Below are 16,882 nucleotides of genomic sequence, written 5' to 3'. Positions count from 1 at the left end.
TTCACTCCTACCTTACAGGGAGGAGACAGGCTTGGAGAATAAAAATGCTGTCGCACAATCAAGGGAAGTATGGCGATTATTATCACTGTGAGAAGGTTCCGGGCCACATGCAGTTGGGAGGAGGAGGGTATACAGACAGACAGATAAAGTGGAAAGGAAAGGGGCTTGCTGCTAAGATCTGTGCCCCCTGTGAGCCCCAGGGACCAGGCATGGGGTTCCGAGAGTTCTCAGCACAGGGACCCTCCTCCCATCAGGTAGGGCTTCAGGCCTGGGCCGGCTCTCTGGGCTGCACAGGAAGAGAGGAGCCCGGAGGGCTGGCAACCCCGCACACCAGGCCCAGAGCCAGGAACACAGCAGCCTCCTGGGGGCCAGAGGGAACGGGGACTGTTTGTGTCGCAGGAGGAAAGTGGACATGGAAATGAACTGTGACTGGCCAGACTCCAGGCTCCTGGGAGGGAGAACACAGTGCTTCAGGCCACCTGAATTCCCACCCCTATTACTCCAGCTCTCCCAGGAGGCCCCGTGTGACCCTAGGAACACAGGTCAGGCATGCGCCCCTTCCACAGACCTGGAAACTGAGGCTCAGGAGGCCCCGTGCCCAGGGCCACAATGTGGGGCTGGCAGGGCCTGTTGGGAGCTGATTCTGTCTGTTTGCCCAATCTTCCCGTTATCTGCCTAGAACACCCCCCAACCTGAGCAGATAGAGTTCAGGCCTGACACCAAGGCCCAACCAGACACCCAGCCCCTGGACTGGGTGGTAGAAGAGGAATGAACCCTAAGCTGAGTGCAGGGAAAGGGGAGTGGCCAGCGTTTCCCGAGAGCCTCAAACCCACTGGACACCAGCGGTTGGTGTTTTATCCATTGCATCTCACGCCAGCCTCACAGTGACTGGTGAGGAAGATGGCGTTCTAATTTTTAGAAAGAAGCCAGTGGTTAGAGAGGAGAAGTGACTTGCTCATGGTCTGAGGCTGACCATAGGTAGCTCAGCTGTCCCCAGCCCACACAGACCCCCGGGGGCTCGGGCCCACAGCAGCCAGTCGCTGCCCTCCTTGCCACCTTGGAGTATTAACTAATCCTGTGAGACAGCTCACCCGCAGGACAGAACCTGAGACAGCTAAGCTGGCTTGGCCACAGGGAAGAAGGTGGTTGGAGTTGGGTCTGGAGGGAAGGAGGAAGACCCAGATCAGGAGAGGAGGAGCTGAAGGCATTCAGGCAGAACCAGAGGGCAGGGGAGCTGAGTCCTGAGATCTGGAAAATTCTGCATGGTATATCTGGAGGGCAGGTACAGTCCTCAGGGGGACCAGGGGCTGAAATGTGAGGAGGACCTTGGCCAGACCACACTCTGTCCACCAGGGACCTTACATGCCTGGGCCTGGGGAGGAACTGGTAACAGGGGCAGCCTGGACCACCCTATCTTCCTTCTCCATGGCTTCCAGCCCAGAGCAAGGACCTCTGGCCAGCATTTCCTGGAGTCCTGGCCCCTGGCACCCAAGAGCCAACAGCCCAACTAAGAGCCCTGGGGTCCCCAATCCTGAGCTGAGAGCAAAAGGAGCCCAGAGTTCTCCCTTCTTACTTAGGAGGCAGCTGGGGTGCTGGACCAGGCTCAAGATGGGAAGCAAAGACAACACGGGTTCAAGTCCTGGCTCGAGGCCCTCCTTAGCTGTAGGATCCTGGACATCTCGCTTACAGCCTCTGTCATGATCGGTGAAGTGGGCCCAGTAACCACCACCCCCTCCTATTTCATAAGGGGCTGGGAGGCTTGCAGGAGTAAGCACATGAGAAAACGTCCACAGCTAAAAGCTATAAAGCATAAGGTGTCATTATGAGAAATGAAGACTTGGGCACCCCAAGGCACAGGGTGACTTGCCATCGTCACGCAGCCAGGGGGCAACTGAGCGTGATTTGAAGTACGGCTCCTGGTGGCCAGGCCAGAGTCCTCCCACTGCAAGACCCCGAGTTGCCGGGGAGCCCTGTAGCTTGGGCTGACCTTCTTTGCATGGGTGGTGGGTGGGGCACAGGCTGTGTCCCCCACAGCCCAGCTCCTTCCACTACTTGCTACCACTCCGGACCAGGGGTCCAACCTTGGGGTATAGAAATGAAAGCCCAGCTCTGCTGCCTTCAGCTGTGACCTTGGACAAGTCGTTCCAGCCTTGGGAGCTTCAGTTTCCTCATCTGTAAATAGGTGTGTGTGTGTGCGTGTGTGTGTGTGTGTGTATGTGTGTGTATGATAACCTCTACTGGGGGAAGGGGGCTGGTGGGAGGATGACCAGACACCACAGCTGCAAAGTGTCCAGGGCCAGGCCTGGCACACATCAGATGGGGCTCTCTCCACTTCCACTGCTGTGCCTGCCAGACAGCGCCTGGGCTCAACCAGAGAAAAGTTGCCAGCCTCCCAGGAAAGCGGCCCAGAACCATAACTGGGAACGTAAACTGGCTGAAGGACACGAGATCTCAGCAGGAGATCACATTACTGGATGGTCAGTGGGGGTGAGATGTAGAGCAAGACACTGGCTCAGAGGCGATGTGGGGGAACCTGGCTTCCCGTCCCCTTATGTGGAGTCAGTCCCCCAGGGCAGGCACAGGGCTCAGGGACTGCATCTCTGCTCCTGCATGACCCCTGCGTGGGGGAAGCCCGAGACAGCATGCACATTTGGTGGGGGGAGGGTATTCGGGAGGAGCATGGAAAGGTGACAACGTCAGGGGTCCTATATTAGAGCTCCTGGTGGCTCTCCTTGGATGTATCAGGTCACCTGTCAGAGCCTCAGTTTTCCTTTCCATAAAGTGGAAATGGTGGTGATTGTCTTCTCCTCTTGCACACGGTTATATAATAATGCATCCTGGAGAAGGGTGATGAGCTGGGGGCAGGGGCAAGCTGAGTTCAGATCTCACACCAGCCTTTGTTAAAGAAGCCAAGATTCCTACGGGCAGCAACCCCAGGAGCTGAAATTCACTGCAGAGCCTCCTCTGCCCTAACCCACTACTCCATTGCTCTCAGACTGGGATCCCACGCCAAGACCAGCAGCACGTCCCGGGAACACATTGGCGACACACATTCCTAGGCTGCACCCCAGACGGACGGAACCAGAAACTGTACGATCTGCATTTTAACAAACCCTCCATGAGACTCTGATGTATGTCAGGGTTTGAGAACCATTGCAACACCCCATGAGCCGCCTCCTATTCCAGAGAAACTCCCTCCCACAGACTCATCTCCCATTCCCTGGCTCCCAGCAGGCTGCTGGGAAGGCATCACCATGGAGAGAGGGCATTAAATAGTAAAGATCCCGTAATTAGTTAATGACATGCCAGACTCCCCGACAGGAGGGTCAAAAGTCAGACTGCAGTCGTAGAGGAAAATCTCCTTCATATCTGTCTTTCTGTTTGTCTCTGACTGACTGTTCCACATGCATGCCCCAAGAGCCTGCCTGCTTCCCTCCGTGAGCCTGCTCGGCACAGAGGGACAGACGGTGCCCCTCCTCCCCTCAGGAGGTGGCGGTTTAGTCACTCAGTTGTGTCCAACTCCTGCAACCCCATGGATTGAAGCCTGCCAGGCCCCTCTGTCCATGGGATTCTCCAGGCAGGAATACTGGGGTAGCTTACCATTTCCTTCTCCAGGGGATCTTCCCGACGCAGGGATTGAACCTGGGTCTCCTGCATTGCAGGCGGATTCTTTATCGACTGAGCTACGAGGGAAGCCTCCCCTCAGGAGACCTGGAGCTAAATGTAGGGGAGGGGGGCACATACACTCTGGTATGTATCACAGAGAGGGGTTTCCCTGAGAATCTGGTCCTCAGACCTTGAGTTTAAAAATCATCTGTCAGGAAAGCCACTTTGAAGAATTCAGCCTGTGGAGATCACTCAAGTTGAGAACCAAACAGACATATGGACAAGGTGGTCACTATGGCAACGTGGGCACAAATGAAAACTTCAGAACGGCCTAAATGTGCAACGGCAGGGGTGTGTTTAACTGGGTCACAGCAGATCCATGTGGTGTGATGCTATGGACCTGGGAAACACGCTGTGGAAGAATATTGAACAACATGGAAAAACCCTCCTCATAGTGTTAACCTAAAAGCAACAGCAAGGAAGTGGTTCATATGTGAGATTCCAACCGCACGCGCGCGTGTGTGTGTGTGTGTGTGTGTGTGAACACCAAACCCTTCTCAGGACTTATCTCTGAGCAGTTATTTCCTCCTCTGCATCTGGTTCTTCACCCTCAAACTTCTTCCACAAAACTATTTCTTCAGTAATTAGAAAGTCTTTTTTTTTTAAAGGGCCCATTAGTTCAGGCAGAGATGAAGGTTTTTTTTTAATTGACATAAATGGATTGGTACTGACATATACACATTACTATATATAAAATAGATAACTAATAAGAACCTACTGGGTAGCATGGGGAACTCTACTCAATACTCTGTAATGACCTATATGGGAAAAGAATCTAAAAAGAATGGATATTTGATTATATCTACAACTGATTCACTTTGCTGTACATCAGAAATTAACATTGTAAATCAACAACACTCCAATAAAAATTAGTAAAAAATAAACAAAAACAAAAACGATGATAGAAATGTCTCTTTCCTACATCAGAATCATTGACCTGAGGGCAGAGGGGGAGGGTGCCATTAGGGAGGCTTGGTTGCCACCCCCGACGCACACACTCAGGGAGTTATCATATTCTGCATGGTCTCCAAGAGGTCCCCACGACCATGATCAGGACCAACAGATGGAAGGGAGGATATATTCGTTCAAATTCTACACGATATTTTTTAAGAGTCCAATCCATCCGGAGATGAAAGGCAGTGAGTTCTCCAAGCCTTGAGGTGTGCAAGCAAAGGCTGAATGTTGGGATCAGACAGGGCAGATAGATTGACTCAGGGAACTATAACACTGCTCACAGGACGGCATTATATGATCTTGTGAATTTAGTCACAAGCCCCCAGCTTTGCCCTCGCTCTCGGCCAAAAGCACACGCGGGTGGAGGCTGGGCTTGGACAGTCTCATGGAGGACTGAGCCCATAGAGGCCCAAGGTCCTCCTGACCCCAGATTTCCAAATAGCCCCAGAAAAGTCCTTCACTCCAGATAAGTGACCTCGGTCTCTGGGGAAGAAGGACTCTGTTATATCCCCAAAGGGGAGGCAGGGGCAGCCTTCATTCATCACTATCACCCATCCTCTGGCTTGAATGGAGGGTGTACTCTGCTGGGCCCACCACTGTTTCACCCAGAACTATGATCTCATCTAATCCTCACCGAAAGTTGTGAGAGAAGGGATCAGAGGGGCATTGGAGAGCCTCCGACACGGCCTCCTGAGGCTGTGAGTTCAGAGAGGCCAGGGGTCAGGCCACGGAGGCCTCTCTGCCTAGGTGCCCGACAGTGACCCAGAGCCTGGCTACCCACTCACTTGCGGCGAGATCTCAGACAAACCAGTCATATCCACCCCCACTGAGTTTTTATCTCTTTTATACATAAGGGTGTCTCACCGTGTCCCATTGCAACAGCATTCTCATATTCCATCTCCTAAGACAGTGTGTGGGAGAGTGATTTTCCAGCCTCAGTAGTAGAATTACTCATTGCTAACATTATCGTCAGCAACGTCAAATGAACATTAATCAGTGTTTGCCTACCAGGTATCATTAGAAGCGCCCTGTAGGCATGAGGCGGAACACATATTCTTCTCTCCACCTGTTTCCCTGAACACTCATGCGGGCCGAACACCTGAGGCCTGGCTCCACCCACGTCTTCGCTTCTTGCCAGGACCCCCAGCAACGGCTTGTCTGATTGGTTCATCTGGGAGATGTACTCGGTACTCTCAGTGGGAGTCTCCCCTTCTCAGTGAACCAGGCTGTCTGCTGGAAGCATTCCATCTGGGCTACTCCCCTACATGCTACCAGCTCTTGTGGAGCGGCTGGCTCCTGTTCAGAGCCGCCTGTGACCGGACGCGTAACTCTGCCAGTTCCAGGGAAGAGTGAGCCAGCCCTCCGGGCACCAGATCTCAAGCCACGTTTTCCTGCCTTCCTTTGCAACTGCGCTTTTCGCTTGGTTCCAAACTCAGGAGAGGGCTTCCCTCTAAACTTAAAGTGTGAAGCCCCTGTAACCTTCACAGCATCCCTCTGACTTGTTTGTTATTATTATCATTCCTATTTGACAAGTGAGGAAAGTCAGCCCTCTGGAGTGAAAGACTTTTGAAATGCTTTCCCGACACCAGTCAGCACGCGGGGCCTGTCCACCACGACGCAGGCTGGAGTGGGCTCCCATACATGTCTGACCCTTGGCTTCCTCCACAGACACTCCCTCAGTCTTTTGAGGCTTGACAAATTGACATTCATTTCAAACCAACACCCCACCCCCTTTTGAAATAAATATGATTTATTAACAACAACAAAACCCTCAATGTGATCCCCAAGTTCACATAATGCATTTCTGTTTAAATATGTATAGTACGTTTTTTGATAGCTTTATCATGTCTGTTCTTTCTTTCTTGAGCATAAAAATAATGCGGGTTTATTGCAGAAGATTCAGAAAATGGGGAAAAGTTAAAAAAAAAAAGCCTGTAATTTGATCTAGATAATCCCATTATTATGTTGTATATAAATGTATTCATCTGGTTTTAAGCCTTGTTGAATGCAATCATGGGGGAGCACTCGCTCATTCTGTTTCTGAGGTGTCTCTACAACACTGTGGGGACCTGCCCACCTCCAGTGACTATTTTGGGGCAGGAGAACAGGGTGGGCACCCACAAGCCCTTTCCCTAAATAAAACCCTGCAGCTCCCCAATGTGATTTCGCATGGGCTTCTCTTACAAAAGCCAAGTGCAGCCAAATGTACGATAATAAGAGTTTTGCAGCCAGAGAAGGGCTATCTCTTGCCCAAGGTCACATGGCAAGAAAAGGATGAGCTGGGATCAGAACTCAGGTCTCCAGATTCCCAGACTCAAGCCATTCACCAAAGACTGCCCCCAAAGACTTAACTCCTGCTCCCTATGGGCTTACCAGGTGGCAGAGTAGTAAAAGAGCCACTTGCCTAGGCAGGAGACACAAGAGACGTGGGTTCAATCCCTGGGTCAGGAAGATTCCCCAGAGTAGGACATGGCAACTCACTCCAGTATCCTTGCCTGGAAAATTCCACGGACAGAGGAGCCTAGTGGGCTACAGCGACTGAGCACAAGCACATTAATAATAGCAACATTACCCAAAACAACTGGCACATAGTAATAGGAAGCACTCACTGTGTGCCAGGTACGTATCACACAGGCTTCACATCCATTGATTCATATCATTCTCAAACAACCCCATGAGAGACATACTATAACTGTCTACATTTTAGATGCTGAAACGGATGGGCAGAGGGGTTAAGACCCTTAGGGTGTGCCCAAGGTCACAGCCAGCAGGTAAATAGCAGAAGCAGAAATGATAGTCCGACTCCAGAGTCCTTGACGCGGTCTGTGGCTCCTTCTCCACTGTCCTGGGCCGAGGCCAGCTGGACCTCCGGCGGGCTTCTGGAGCGCTTACTGCCTGAGAAGCAAGAGAACTGGCCTAGGGGACCAGCCCCCTGGACCAGCTCACACTGCCACTTCACAGGGGAGCCAGCAACCAAACCAGGCTTCCTAGTGCCCCGTTTACAGCACTTCATCCACTTTCCTGCATGGGTCCTACGGGCCCAGGTCTGGAATCCTCAGCAGTTCCCATCCTGGATCACCCCTCAGCACAGCAGGGCAAGTCAGGGGTGGGGCCCAGAGAAAGGCAAAGAAAGAAGCCAGGAAAGAAGCCAGAGGGGAGAGCGGACAGGCCTTCCAGAGCGCCTCACCAGGTGGTCTCCGGGGATAACGCTGGGGGAAGCGGGGTTCTGGGAGGGCATCTTCCCATCTCCCAGCCCTGAGCCTGTGCCTCACGGGACAGGGGCACCTGGCACAAATAACTGCTGACTTGAAGGTAGCTTTTCTGGCTGAGTCAGGGTTCACTAAAGGCCGGAGATGCCCCCACCAGGCTGGGGCTGGAGGAAGTTGGGCTCTTCCCCTCTCAGGAGGGGAAAGGCCAGGCCTCACATGGGAAGCCGAAACCCAGGCTGAAGCAATCCAGGCGCCCTGTTCCCACCTCCCTGGACCCCAGTTCCAGGCCCAGGGTGGGCAGTCCTGAAGGGCAAGGCAGGGGCGTGAGACCCTGCGTCCTGGCCCCACCCTTGCCCAGGAGTCACCGAGGATCTGGCTCAAACTGGGTCCCACTGGGCCACCCTGAGGAGAATCACTCACTCATTCCAACTCCATTTCCCGAGTGCCCGCTGTGGGCCAGACTTTGTGCCTGGAGTGGGGACACAGAGATGGATGGGGCCGTCCCTGACTGGGAGGGTTCCCAGGGACACACTCCGTGTGCTGCAAGACAGCAGCGGGGAGGCAAGGGCTCTGTGTGGACAAGCACAGAGGGAAGAAGGGAAGGGAAAGGAAGGGTTTTGAAGGAAGTCTGCCACTGACGTTTAGACCCACTTCCCCTCAGGAAGCTTAGAGTCACGCTGGAGAAACCCAGTGACCCCCAGGAAGGACACCACGCAGGCGGAAATGACTGGTGTCTTGGGGCACGCGCGCACAAACGCTGGCGAGGCACGGAGGGCCTGTACGGAAGGCTGCGGCTCTGGGGAATGTTTCTGGGGGCCTGAGGAGCAGCCCGGTACAGCCTGGAAAGACTAGCCAGATGCAGAAAGCAAGGACAACGGCAGCTCTCATTGAAGGAGGGCTCACCATGTGCAGGCAGAAAACTGCTAGGCGCTTCACATGCAGTTTTTCTGTTTTATCTTCACGTCAACCTACGAAGTATTAAACATTATTATCCCCAATGTACAGATTCAGAAACTGAGGCTCAGAAAGGGTCACCTAGCTAGGGATGGGCAGGGCCAAAACTGCAGCTCCCGTTCTTCACCACCATGCTAGTCTATATTCCTAATCTGTGTCAGTTCAGTTCAGTTGCTCAGTCATGTCCGACTCTTTGTGACCCCATGAATCGCAGCACGCCAGGCCTCCCTGTCCATCCCCAAATCTGTGTGGACAGGCAGAAAGAAGCAAGGGCGCTTCAGGTAAGAGGCAGGCAAGGCTAGGAAGGGGGATCGATTACCACGTGTTTGAGAGGAGTTGCCCAGTTCCACTCTGTGCGGACCCTGTGTTATGTGTGTGTGTGTGTGTGTGCACACACACACTCACATGTGCCCTCCTTTGCAAGTGTCCGGTGTTACAGAACTTCCTGAGAGCCAAGTAAAGAATAAGTCATTAGCAGAGCAGGGAAGGACCGCCCAGAGAGGAGAAGGAACTTCTGAAAAGTCACACAGAGCAACCAGGACAAAGTCTAAGACGCAGACTGCAGGCCTCTTCCCTCCCCTCAACTGCCTCTCCAGGACAGCCCAGAGTGAATCTGTTGCTCACAGGAAACCCACAGTGTCAGGGGAACCCCGGGGATGAGTCAGGAACCAAGCAGCCCTCAGACACCCAGTGGGCCCATCATAGAGGCCCTGGGCCTGCGGTCCACCTCCTCCCAGGCAGCATCAGGGGGTGACGGGAAGAGGGAAGCCGGCGTAGCAGGACACTCAGCCCATGTTTACCTCTGGGCTTCCCTCCTGGCTCCTCAGACCCAGGCTTACGGGAGGGGAAGCCGGTGGGCAGGACAATTCCTGCTGAGATTAAACCGGCATCCCCTCCACCCCTGGCCCTGGTCTGTCCCAGAGAGGGGCCGAGGCTTTTCCCTCCTGCCTGCCTCTCACACAGCCAACTCCTGACCGTTTGATGCTCTCAGTGAAATCGTAACCGCCCCCTGAGTTCCCCGTGGGGTAGAGGAAGTGGGTTTAAAGATTTGGAGCGAGGGGTCAAGGCCAAGCCAAAACCACGGGGTGCCAGCAGGCCCCAGATGCTACAACTCAAAAGAAATGCTTGGGGCTTGGGGCTGCCACCCTCTGCGGGAGGGGCTGTCTGGGTCTCAGAGGGGGACAGGGGCTGCGTCCCCAGGGTTGGGGGGTGAGAAGGTGGGGAGGAGCTTCCAGACAGTGGTTCAAAACTCTGAGGCCTCAAGAGAGAGGGGACTGCCCCACACTGCCGAAACTTCAAAGGAGCCCTGGAGGAACCAAAAAAAATCCCCCCACCATGTGAGAAATGTGTGCTCCCACTGGCTAACCTTTCACCCCGGCCCTCCCTGGGCTGGATGAGGAGGGGAGGGGCTGCAGGCACGTCTTTCCAAACACCCAGCTCTCCAGCCCCCGCCCCCTGACGACTGGCTCACATTCCCTCCACTCACCCAGACGCCTGTCCCGCATGGGCAAACACAGAGCCTTCTTGGGCGACTCCCTCTCTATCACTTTGTAGCACTCATCGCCCTCCCCAGCGTCCGTACCCACCCAGCCCAGCCACCTTCCTGAGTGTCTGCCGTGCTCCTCGGTCTAGGCTGGGTGGGGGATAGAAAGACACACAGGGCACATTAGACACTCTGGGACACTCGCTCTTCCCTCCCCTCCGACAGTGCCTTCCCCCCAACCCCAGCCCCAGACCTTCCCAAAGCCCCTGTGGGCCCTCCTTTCCTATCACTACAGCCATTGGCTCATTCTCCCTTGACCGCTGGGTCTTGAACCCCAGCACATCTGGCAGACCGTCCATCCTAAAGTGCCACTCTGACGGGGTCACTCCCCTGCTCGAAAACCTTCAGCAGCCCGCAAGGTCTATAATGCAAATCCAAACATTTCATCTTGGCATTCAAAGTCCTCCATGAGTTGATGCAACCTACCATTCTCCCTTCCCATTCCTGTCAAGTCTCAACTTTTCAGCCAGACTGATTAATCGAGCTGCTTCTTCAAAATTCCCTGACCCCCCCTGTTCCCTTTTCCATCAAATCTGAACCCTGGTCTTGGTGGTCATAAAAGGAGGCAGAGTGGTACTGAAGCTGTGCTTATAGTCTCTGCTGTATAGCATATGGGCTACTTTCAAACAAGGTTGAAAAAAATTTCCCCTGAACACGCTGACCCCCTTACCTTCCTCTAGGCATCCGTATCTACCCAAAACACTGCCTTGGCTGTGGATGCTGAAACCTTCGAAATGCTTAAGGCCCACCCAAGACTCCACTTGCTCCAGAAACTTTCCTGAAGATCCCTTTGACTCTTCGTCTATCTCCTGTCAGAGTCCCCTTGTCCAAGTTCCTTACCAGATTGTAAGCAACTAAGGATGGAGTCAGTGTGTCATCATCCGCCAGTCATCACATGGGGTGGAGGGGTGGTGGGAGGACTTTCCACTAGATGTTTACTAAGCACTGTTGGAAAGGAACATCTCTTCCCTGTGCCCCATACAGGCAACACCTACTGACCCCTCTCCCTCCCCACCATACCACACTCTTAATCTTATGCCACTCAAAAGCTTAGAGAGGGAGTCTGGGGCCCCAAGTTGATCTAAGCCCAAGCAGGACTTGGAATCGCAGGCAGAAAGTCCTGTTCAAGTCTCGACAACTCCAGGAAGCCCCTTCACCCCCTGCCCTGGTTTCCCTAGTGTCTCACCTCTCTTGGGCACCACCCCTCCCATACCTACACATGCTGTCCCCTTCACATATTAATAGTACGGCCCTCAACCAAACTCTGTCCTGTGGTGGTGTAAGTCGTGTCCAACTCTTGTGGCCTCATGGACTGTAGCCTGTAAGGCTCCTCTGTCCATGAGATTCTCTGGGCTGCAATACTGCAGTGGGCTGCCAGTTCCTTCTCCTGTAGTGCTTTCCAGCTGGTTCCAAAGTATAGGGCTCATCTTGCCAGGAGATTCGAGGAGTCAGTCACCTTCAGTGCCCAACCCTGATCAAACAGATAAGAGGTGCACACACTGCCCCTCACCTCCACCCTGAGCCCAGCATGCAATGGAAGAGCTGGATTCTGGCCGCCAGAGCAGTTCCATATCTATGACATCTCATCTGGCCTTGAGCTCTGGGTGTGAGTTATCTTCTCCAGCAGAGGCATGGTGGGGATAGGGACCCCACTGGGAGCAACTCAAAATGAGTGCAGAACCCGAAGGCTAGTTCATTTCTACCTCACATCACCTAGCTCCATCTGATATATAATAGATGTTAAGTAAACATCTGGGGGGTTATTTAGCCAGATACCTAACGACTGCAAGAGTATTACCCAAAACTCAGCTAGTCTTTGGTCTAGATGACACGCCCCCCCCAACCCCAAAATGGACAAAGTGTTGCTGGTGGCAGGTGGCGAGTTTTGGCTCTCACAAGGTCAGGAGCTTCAGCCAGCCCTCCAAAAACAGTCTCATTCCCAGGCAGGAAGCCAGTCTATCACCTGCCCATCCACATCAGAGCAGATGTCACACAGGGAGGGCTCACTGGGTGCCTGGCGCCTTGCTAAGCACTGTATACACATTATTGTATTATGTCCTCCCTACCAGGTGGCTCAGTGGTAAGGAATCCGCCTGCCAATGCAGGAGTTGCAAGTTCAATTCCTGGGTCGTCGGGAAGATCCCCTGGAGAAGGAAATGGCAACCTATTCCAGTATTCTTGCCTGGGAAATTCCATGGACACAGGAGCCTGGCAGGCTACAGTCCACAGGGTCACAAAAGAGAGGGACACAACTTAGCAGCTGAACAACAACCACCACTACCATTGATTACCATCACTATGCCCACTTTACAAATGAGGAAACTGAAGCATGGAAAGTGACTGGAACCCGAATCAATGTGGTCCCAACGCCTTGACCACCGAACTAGCTACTAGGGCCCAGCACAGAACACCCACCGCCACAGGGACAGAAACCTCCAGCCCAAGAAGGAACTTGGCATGCAGCAAGCGCCCTAGGCTCTGAGCTTGACTTTGGGCCCAACGTTTGGTGGGGTTTTCCCTTGTCTTCCCCACTCACCCAGATAAGACCTTGTCCCCTAGCTTCCGCCAGGGGCCTCCCAAGCCTCCTCACCTGGAAAAGCCCTGGGACGGGGCGGGGCGGGGCGGGGGGGGGGGGGGGCGCGGTGGGCAAAGTCCCCGCTGAGTTTCCCACCCCACGTCTTACTGGGCTCTCACAGGTGTGGGGAAGGGAAGGCTGAGACCTCCCAGACTTGGGTCACCACGCCCCCTCCGCTCTCCAGCTTTCCCAGGCCTGTGAGTTCAAGTCCCATCGGAGGAACGAGTGAGACCCTTAAAGCAATGCGCTTCAAGCTCACAGAGAGCCCCCTTTGCTCAGTGCCACTCTGCAGGGAAACAGACTAGTCTGGGTGACGCGATCTGAAATACCTGTTGCAGTCCGCTCTCGCTTTCACTTGCCGGCCTCACCTTCCGAGGGTTCCTAGCGAGAAAGGGCAGTGGAAGCACGGAGGCCACCTGGGTCCAGCCCCTCCTTGTACTGGAACCCGAGAGGTCCAAAGCCGGTTAATCGGGGGGGCGAGGGGGACGCGCCTGGGGTCACACAGCTGGTGCGCGGCGGAGGCAGAGAACTGGGAGGCGGGTGGCGGTCAGGACTTGGAACTTAAGCTCCTTCTCAATCAACCACCAGCTTGCCTGCGCGGCCCGACCTGTCACTTGTTCCGAGAAAGCTGCCCCGAGCGGGCTCTGGAAACTGGGGGCGAAGACTAACCTTGCTCCTGGTTTGCCGGAGGGCCTCCCCCACCCACTTCTCACCTGCCGCCTCTGCTCTTTTTTTTTTTTAGCTCGGCGCTGCAAGCTCAAGAGTCGCCCGCTTGCGCCCCAGTGCTCCGCGTCCGACTGCGCAGCGCCGGGTTCAGTCGCTCGATCGTCCGTTCCCCTCCCAGCGGTCTTCGGGGAACTCAACGGCCTCGGCTGGCCCCGCCCCCTCCAGAGGACACGCCCCCGGGCACGCCCCTCGGCCTCCGGACGCGGCCCAAGCCGCGCCTCCAGCTCAGCCTCCAGGCTCTACTGGAACGTGGCTGGGCTCCCAGCCCGACCCGGCTCTGCTCGCCTCGGCCTTCCCCCTCCTCGGGCCCTGTGGCGAGTGGAGCTGCGCCCCTTGCCCCGCCCCGCTTACGGCTCCCCCCCAAAACACTCCCGGTCGGCCCCGCCCCCACGGTCACCCTCCCTAGGCCTACCCCACTCCACCTCCAGCCGCCGGGCCTTGCCTGGATAAAAAGCTCTCTCTGGCCCAGGCCCCGAGCTCCAGCCCAGGCTGGGTGGGAAGCGCCCCGTCTCAGCGCTACCTAACGGTCCCGCCCCCTCCTCAGCCTTCCTCAACATTCCCAGGCTCCTCCCAGGCCGCTGGAAGGTCCTCCCAGCATCCCTGCCTCTGCCTCCCTCCGCTTCGGGGCTATATCCCCCCGCCACCAGCCCTCCTAGGAAGAGGCCACTCCCTAGGAACGCCCCTTCCCTCGCTTCACCGCCTGTCTAATCCTGCCCTGCCTTGGCAACCCTACCCCGGGCAGGCACGCCTCCGGGCGAGGGGGTGGGGGGCCCACACTTGGCATTCCAGGGCGGGTATATCCGGGTGCAACGGGGAACGGCGGCGTGGGAGCGGCTTGCGTTCCAAGTCCTGGCCTCTATCAAGACGTAGCTTGGACCCAGACACGATTTGAAAATACTAACAGCCACCACGGATTGAACTCTCGCCATGGGCCAGGCTCTATGCCAGACTCCGGCTTAAGAAGAGTACTTTACAAGGACTGGCCGTTGAATTCGCAAGACTCTGGCCAAGTGTTGCATCCGTTTTACCGATGAGCAACCTGAGGCTCAGAGAAGGGAAGTCAGGGGCCTCCCGAGTCTCACACGGGTGGTGAGCAGGACCCAGCCCCAGGGCCGTGAATCATAAGGCTTGATGCTGCACCAGCTTGTCTGGACTGGCCCCTGGAGAAGTAGCCCAGGCCAGCCAGCTGCTGAGACAGTTCTAGCAGGCTGCCGGAGGTAAGGGGAGGAGGCGTGGGGTGATGAGCTGGGTGGCAGGGAAGGGTTGCTGGTCCATCCCTGTGAAGGTGGCTTTCTCTCTTGAGAAGTGGCTCAGAGTTAAGATGGGTGGCAAAAGATCTTCAGATGGCTGTGGTACCCCCACTTGCATCCCATCGCCCTCCTCGGGTCCCTGTGTAATGACTAGAGCCATTGACCTGTCTTGCTGACAAAGCTCTTTCTCTCCCATTATCTCACTGACATCTCACAAGAACTTGATTATGCTGGTGTTGCATGGGTGGAGTAGGCTGGGGAGCTGGATCCCTGCCCAACAAGGTGGTTCCCGAAGCACAGTCCTCAGACCAGCAGCAGCAGCAGCAGTAGCATCTGGGAACTTGTTAGGAACATGTGTTTGGGGGCCCCATCTCAGATCTACTGATTAAAAAACTCTGAGGTGTGAGCCTGGCAAGTTTGCTTTAACAAGGCTTCAGAGTGATTCTAAGTCACACTCGAGAAACACTGTTCAGCATAAAGGTGAAGTTAGTGTGATGTGAGAATCACAAAAACCAGGGAGGCTCCTGGGAGCCTTGTGACCCAAGGCAAATAAGGAAGGTACTTAATTAACCTCTCTAGACCGAGCCCTTGAAAGGGAAAATCATGGGAACAATCTTGAGGGTGGCTGTTGAGGATTAAATGTGGTAATGCCCATGAAGTGTTTGGCCACTCTTAGACACCCTGCCTACTCAATAAATAACTGTTCTCTTTCTAGTAAAAAGTCTCCTTCATAGAATCTCCACATGAAGCTAGAGGAGTGGGGTTGGGGAGTCCTGTAAGCCTAGAAATGCCCCATAGTGTTATCCTCCCTAGAAGGACCCTGTCTTTCCTGCAGGGGGCCAAGAGCCTAAAAAGCCCTGGGTAATATTGATTCTGCTGGTCCACGGACCACACTTTGAGAATGATGGTGCTATTCTGCCTTGGGCTGGATTCCCACTCCCCACCCTAGCCAATCCGTGCAAAATGGGCATAAACTACCTTCCTTTCCTACCCTGCTCCAGATCCCCTTCCCTCAAGCCGGGAGTGTTGGTGATGGTGATTGGCAGGTGGCTAAACAGCTGGATTCCATCATCCCTCCCTACCCCCTTCCTCAACTGAACTGAACTGAAAATAAAACATGTCTGTTCTTCTGCCTTGAGAAATATTCTTTACAACGACCAAGAAGGCCATGCTGAAATTTAGAATTCTTGTACTCTGGAATTCTGTGCGGGAACGTGGCGGTGTGGAGTAAGTCGGCCCTGACCCCAGCCCTCCGTGCCACCCACCCCAGTTCTGTTCCTAGCTCCATCTCTGCCCTGTGTCACAAGTAGCCTAGGATGCTGGCCTGTGAACACCCCAGCCCACAGGCCCAAACTCTGTCTACACAACTTGCCTGCAGCTACCACTAGTCACATCTCTAGGGGTGCATAGGAGGGCATGTTGTCCCCCTGGATGGACCTGGAGAAGTTGCTCATATAAATCCTAAAACTATGCTTGGGCCATTTAGGCAGCAATATCTAGGTTTTTAGATACCTGAAGCATGATAGAGGAGGGGTTGGGGTGCAGGCTCTGGGTAGACACAGGTGGCCTCCTGTCCAGGGCGATGAGTGGCCCTGCCGTTCAGCCTGGTCTTTAAAGCACCTAGCATAATGCCAGGCACACACTAGAAGCTTAAGGTACTGCTGATGATGATGCTAAGTCGCTTCAGTCGTGTCCGACTCTGTGCAACCCCATAGTCGGCAGCCCACCAGGCTCCTCCGTCCCTGGGATACTCCAGGCAAGAACACTGGAGTGGGTTGCCATTTCCTTCTCCAATGCATGAAAGTGAAAAGTGAAAGTGAAGTCGCTCAGTCGTGTCCGACTCTTAGCGACCCCATGGACTGCAGCCTTCCAGGCTCCCCCGTCCATGGGATTTGCCAGGCAAGAACACTGGAGTGGGGTGATATTGCCTTCAGGGTACAGTCATTGAGTATATGCGTGTCTCAGTTATTTAATGAAATATCAAGTTGGGTTGGTTTTCCAGCAT

General features: G+C 54.6%; 1 protein-coding gene, 1 long non-coding RNA gene and 1 other non-coding gene across 14 annotated transcripts in view; 2 read left to right on the top strand and 1 right to left on the bottom strand.

Annotated features, from left to right (window-relative positions):
- CD82 (CD82 molecule) overlaps positions 1–14,149 on the bottom strand; it is a 56,512-nt gene extending 42,363 nt beyond the window's left edge. Inside the window, exons 1-4 of one of the 12 annotated variants that reach the window (XM_060399527.1) lie at positions 13,615–13,737; positions 13,231–13,282; positions 8,733–8,797; positions 12–7,515 (exon numbers count right to left, since the gene is read on the bottom strand). The gene's annotated coding sequence lies outside the window, so the exon portion shown is untranslated. Of the gene's footprint in view, positions 1–11; positions 7,516–8,732; positions 8,798–10,996; positions 11,175–12,392; positions 12,471–13,230; positions 13,283–13,614; positions 13,738–14,039 lie in introns of those variants that run through there. The other 11 variants (XM_060399530.1, XM_060399529.1, XM_042233387.1 and 8 more) reach the window with 11 other exon arrangements.
- On the top strand, positions 10,833–10,958 carry LOC114118584 (small nucleolar RNA SNORA61). Its single transcript, XR_003591826.1, has one exon. It is a non-coding gene; the product is annotated as a small nucleolar RNA SNORA61 (small nucleolar RNA).
- Positions 14,150–14,429: 280 nt separating the features above from the next.
- LOC121816714 (uncharacterized) lies at positions 14,430–16,010 on the top strand. The gene is made up of 2 exons (XR_006056414.2): positions 14,430–14,844; positions 15,879–16,010. It is a non-coding gene; the product is annotated as an uncharacterized LOC121816714 (long non-coding RNA).
- Positions 16,011–16,882: the final 872 nt, after the last annotated feature.

This window comes from Ovis aries, chromosome 15 (assembly GCF_016772045.2).
Source record: "Ovis aries strain OAR_USU_Benz2616 breed Rambouillet chromosome 15, ARS-UI_Ramb_v3.0, whole genome shotgun sequence".
Lineage (NCBI taxonomy): Eukaryota > Metazoa > Chordata > Mammalia > Artiodactyla > Bovidae > Ovis > Ovis aries.
This window is presented reverse-complemented; position numbering and strand designations above follow the sequence as displayed.